We start from the raw sequence: 6,178 nt of genomic DNA, 5'->3' as shown, positions 1-6,178 counted from the left end.
CAAGAATTCACAACGACCTCGAACCCACAAGATTAAACAAGAGAGACAGAGACAGGCAGAAACAAGGAAAATGCCCCTTGTATTTGAACACTATACAAATATTCTTTTAAAAAAACCTTTTCTTTTAATTTTTCTAAATTAATTGTTTAATTGTTACAGTTAAAAAGTCTCAATGACTGAAACCGGTACTGAAAGTTTTTTTATAAAATTATTTTAGGCGTTTTTGTATTTTGACTTTTTTTCCATATATATATATTATATATATATATATATATATATATATATATATATATATCTTTATATAGAAAAGTGAAGTTGGTGAGTGTTGTCTCCTACGATTTAGATTCCTAACTACTCCCACATTTTGCGGTGCAGTTTAACCAAAACCGGTATCTTATAGTCGTAATTCATATCGAGCCCTTCTGGGTATTAGCGCGCGTTCTACGATGAGTCTACGATTAAAAAAATTACCATCATTTTTTTCCATTTTAATGCATTTTTTCGCTATTATATAAGGGAAGTAACTCTCTAAAAATGTCTACGATGAGTCAACCATTTAAAAAAAATTACCATCATTTTTTTCCATTTTAATGCATTTTTTTGCTATTTTTTTGGCTATAACTCTCTAATAATGCCTATATAGTTATTTCCCTTACAAACCCGAGAAACGCCGGGCGATACTGCTAGTTATATATATAATATATTATTATATATATATATATATATATATATATATATATGTACACGATCAACTACGACGATGGTTGTACAAATATCAAACGTTATTTATCGGAGTCGTGGGAGAAAAATTTTAATCTAGATATAGCAACCATCTTTCGAATTTTAGGTAGCGTGATAAAAGACATTCAACAACCCTTCCAGCTTTAAACTGGAAACTTAAAGACGAAGGGATCAATTTCGATATCAGATGGTGAATCTTCTTTAAATCCAGACCCTATATTAACGGGTATAGAAAATATTCAGTGTGTTCGCTTGGAGAATTTCCAAAGAATACATAAATTCGTGGAACGAGACTTTTTCTTTATGTCTACATTTAAAACCATTAACATCTGGTTTACGGCTGCTTGTCATCGAATTATTGTAACATAGTTTATTTCCCTTGTGCTTTTCGTTTTTGTCTTCTTCTTTACAAGCTTCCTTGTTTAAACGCTACCTACTAAAAAAAAAATCAACTAACAGACGGTCTTGTTTTCAGCTTGATAAATTATTATTTCGATCAGAAAACCCTGGGTAGTTATTTGCAAAATCTGTGATTTTTAACACACACACACACACACACACACACACACACACACGAAAGGCTTCTTTCAGTTTCCGTCTATCAAATCTACTCACATGGCCTTGGTCGCCCACGGATGTAGTAGAAGACAATTGCCTAAGATGCCACGCAGTGAATCTAAACCCGGAACCATGTGGTAGGGAAGCAAGCTTCTTACCACACAGCCACGCCTGCGCCTATGATGTTGATAATGTAAGCAAAACACACAGGTTTAATTAGAGTACCGAATGTTTAAAAAATTATACATAGGCGCAGGAGTGGCTGTGTGGTAAGTAGCTTGCTAACCAACCACATGGTTCCGGGTTCAGTCCCACTGCGTGGCATCTTGGGCAAGTGTCTTCTGCTATAGCCCCGGGCCGACCAAAGCCATGTGAGTGGATTTGGTAGACGGAAACTGAAAGAAGCCTGTCGTATATATGTATATATACGTATGTGTGTGTGTTTGTATGTCTGTGTTTGTCCCCCTAGCATTGCTTGACAACCGATGCCGGTGTGTTTACGTCCCCGTCACTTAGCGGTTCGGCGAAAGAGACCGATAGAATAAGTACTGGGCTTACAAAAAGAATAAGTCCCGGGGTCGATTTGCTCGACTAAAGGCGGTGCTCCAGCATGGCCGCAGTCAAATGACTGAAACAAGTAAAAGAGTGAAGAGTAAAAAGTATAGAGTTTAACTATAACTACTACTGGCACTTTCATCGCATCTCTATTGAGATACTGATCTTCAGTATTGCCATTCACAAAAATATTAACGTCATCTATCAATTCTCGTACAACTCATTTGTCTTGCTGCTGAAAGCTGGCAATGTATTAATTACTTAACCAAGCCGATAGATTACTGTATCAGTAAAGCGCTGGACAAAATATCCATTCAATATTTAGTATTTACAGAGAGAGAGAGAGAGAGAGAGAGAGAGAGAGAGAGAGAGAGAGAGAGAGAGAGAGAGAGAGAGAGAGAGAGAGAGAGAGAGAGAGAGAGAGAGAGAGAGAGAGAAAGAGAGAGAGAGAAAGAGAGAGAGAGAGAGAAAGAGAGAGAGAGAGAAGAAGAGAGAGTGGAGAAAGAACTACAACCCTAGATTGATACTATTGCTTTATTTTGCCGATCTCGGAAGGATGAAACGGAAAGTTAACCTCAGTTGTATTTGAAATCAAAAAGCAAAGAGCTGAAATAGTTACTGCAAGGACGTTTTACCGGTTCTGCCAATTCACTGTTTTATCACTGTTTATTGGCATCATTTGCTAAGTGAAGGTGCATGGCCCAGTGGTTAGGGGACTTATCTCACAATCACGAGGTAGTGAGTTCTGTTTCTGAAGTGGGCTGTGTGTTGTGACTTTGAGCAAGACACTTTATTTCACGTTGCTCCAGTTCAATCAGCTGCAGAAATGTGTTGCGACGTCACTGGTGCCAAGCCTTTGTCTTCCCTTGGATAACATCGGTGACATGGAACGGGGGAGGCCGTTATGCATGGACGACTGGTGCTCTTCCATAAACAACCTTGTCCAGGCTTGTGCTGCGGAGGGGAACTTTCTAGGTGCAATCTCACGATCAGTCATGACCGAAGAGAGTCTTTACATCATTTGCTATATTTGGTGATGCCGTAACTTTCATGTAACAGTGAGGATAGTATTGTACCCCTGTGTACCGTGTGATACGTTTGCGTATGTATGTATGCTGCTGCTGTAGTGGTGGTGGTGGGTGGTGTATGTGTGTGTATAAAACGCGTATCTTTTCAATTATTTGGATTCTTCATATTAAGAAAAACCTGGTTTCTAATTAATATGCAAATCTCCTAAAGTAGTATTTACAAATCAACTTGGCCAACTTTAGAAAAGTCTTGTGCATTTTCCATGTTCCGTCTACGAATTAATTTTTTTAAGAGTATGTGTGAATTAGTCATTGAGTTTGTGTGATGTCTCGAGGAACCCATGCGACTGCAAGCATTCTGATCAAGTCTCTGCTCTGAGCATAATCCTCCCTCATCTTCTCACACATGACTTCTCGATTTAGAACGAATACTGATGTGTGAGATAAGGCAAAGAGCTGGCAAAATATTGTTACCGCGCTGGAAAAATGCTTAGCGGCATTTCTTCCGACTTTACGTTCTCAGTTCAAATGCCATCGGGGTCACGTTTGCCTTTCGCCCTTTCGGAGTCGATAAAATAAGTACCGGTTGATGTAATCGACGTACTCCTGCCCCCAAATTACTGGACTTGTGCCAATATTAGAGAGTGAGCTGGAAAGAAAAAAGAGAGAGAGAGAGAGAGAGGAGAGAGAGAGAGAGAGAGAGAGAGAGAGAGAGAGAGAGAGAGAGAACCACAGAGAAACAAGAGCATTTAAAACCACGAAATTTTCCTCACCGTATTGTTACGAAGAAATCTGTCACGAGTAGTGTAAGATTCAACAATCAGTATCTGTATCAGTTACTCCTGTGCACTCGAAGACACTGGGCAGCAAGTTGACACCACTGGCATCTGGTGGCTGCATTTTCTCTACATTTATCTATGTGATATGTCGGTTATGAATGTTTTGCACCATGTAGTTTTCAATCTTCGTCCCGTGATGATATCGCTAAGTGGTTCTGTGTTGGATGGCTGTCGTTAGATCGTTTCATTGGTTACTTTATCTTGCCAGTACGTTCTGAGAATCCTTCTCAAGCATCATTGATGGAAAACAACGGGATTTCTGTTTATTTTCGCGGTGTTATTCCATATCTCACTAGCATAGAGAACAATTGACAGAACTATGCTATTATTGAGCCGGATATTTATGTGTAAACTGACAGTTTTGAAGAATCAGACAGTGCACATTCTCCGAAACTTGGCTGCGGCTTTGCCAATCCCATGGTTGATTCAAACGACTATGAAATTAATGTGTGCCCATCTACTGCTTTTGTAAAGTAGTGTATCACCGATTTTGTTTAGCCACCAGAAGCCGATAAAATGCAGCGTAACATTGGAAAGAATCCAGCTATCCTATCCTACTGCATGTCATTCTTCATTTTATTGAATTATAGAAGAGCAAAAGTCATATACAAATGTATTATAGACGAATTGGGCAGAGCTTTTAAAAATACTTATTGATGTCTGGGTATTAAAGACTTCATTGATTTGAATGCAGCTGCTGCCAATATTTCACTCCATATATGCACTTAACGTTGCTAAGAAGGGATCTTATATCGAAGTATTATTTCCATTTCCTATAGATTCTATCAGCTTCATGCCTGACACTGGTAAAGTCCGTCGTATTTAAATTTTTACATAATTCAGTGGACAACTCGAAAGCTCACTTTGACAATATATAGAAGTACTGTGATATACTGAGGCAAGTGACTCCTGTCACTATTTATTCAATATATGAATATCTAAAATACAGTTATAATTCTTTCAAGCAACGTACAGATAAGACAATTTTCATGATTCCTAGTATATTACGTAAGCCTTCTTTCCACTAATACCCCCATTCATATTCCGCTTACAAAATAGATACTGTTTATGCACAGTCAGTTTACGGTACGTGAGACCCTAAATGCAATTATCTTTTTCTTGTTCCAGTCATTGGACTGTGGCCTTGCTGGGGCACCATCTTGAAGGATTTAGTCGTATAGGTCGAGCCCAGTTATTATTTTTGAAAATCTTGCATCTATCCTACCAGTCTTTTTTTTTTTTTTTACCGAACTGCTAGTTACAGGAATGTAAACACACCATCTTCGGTTGTCAAGCAGTGTTGGTGGGGCAAATACAAAGATGCCTACACACACACAGACACACACACACACATACACACGCACACACACACACATACACACGCACACACACATACACACACGCACACATACACACACACATACACAGATAGATACACAGATAGATAGATAGATAGATAGATAGATAGATAGATAGATAGATAGATAGATAGATATACGACGGGTACCCACACAGTTTTCAACTACCAAATTTCAACTCACAGGACACCATCCAGCCCGTGAAATTGTAGAAGACACTTACGTAAGGTGCCATGCTATGGGTCTCAACCCTAAAATACGAGGCTGCAAAGCGAGCTTCTTAATCGTACATCCATGGCTACACTTCATAAACAGCAAAATTATTCAAGGATTTGAAGAAGGGGAAAAATCGGCAAAGTTACTTAATTTAAACAGAACGATTCTAACATTTTCATTAAAATATACGCATATTCTGATACGCATTATTTACATTTGACGGATTTATGTCCTCCTCATCTTTGTTGTTAATATAACATTCCGGCTGATATATCCTCCAGCTTTCATTAGGTGTCTTGGGGAAATTTCGAACCTGGGTTCTCATTCCTGAAGTATTTTTGCGATATTATTATTAGTTAAATTCCAAGCAATGACCTGAATAATTAATAATAATAATAATAATAATAATAATAATAATAATAATAATAATAATAATAATAATAATAATAACAACAACATCGAAAAATACCTTAGAAATGAGAACCCATGTTCGAAATTTCCCCAAGACACCTGATAAAGGCTGGAGGGTATATCAGCCGAAACGTGTTAACAATAAAAAAGATGAGGACAAATATCCGTCAAATGTAAAGAATGTAAATAATGTAAATAATGTACATAATTCCTCATCTCTTAAGTATAGAACTGTATTCTAATATACCTTAGGACAATGACTGCCAGTCGGAAGAACTGTAGGCATGATATATCTATCAGTATTTTTTTTACAGGTCTTTGAATTCTAAGTTCAAATTGAGCAGTCAAATTTGCCTTTCATCTTTCTTGGGTCAACAATATATGTAATGCGATTCAAAGATTGAAGTCGATATGATTGTATATACTTTTCAGCATTGGTCACCTTATTAACGTTAGAAATCGTTATCTACCA

This window comes from Octopus sinensis, linkage group LG7, assembly GCF_006345805.1.
Source record: "Octopus sinensis linkage group LG7, ASM634580v1, whole genome shotgun sequence".
Classification (NCBI taxonomy): domain Eukaryota; kingdom Metazoa; phylum Mollusca; class Cephalopoda; order Octopoda; family Octopodidae; genus Octopus; species Octopus sinensis.
This window is presented reverse-complemented; position numbering follows the sequence as displayed.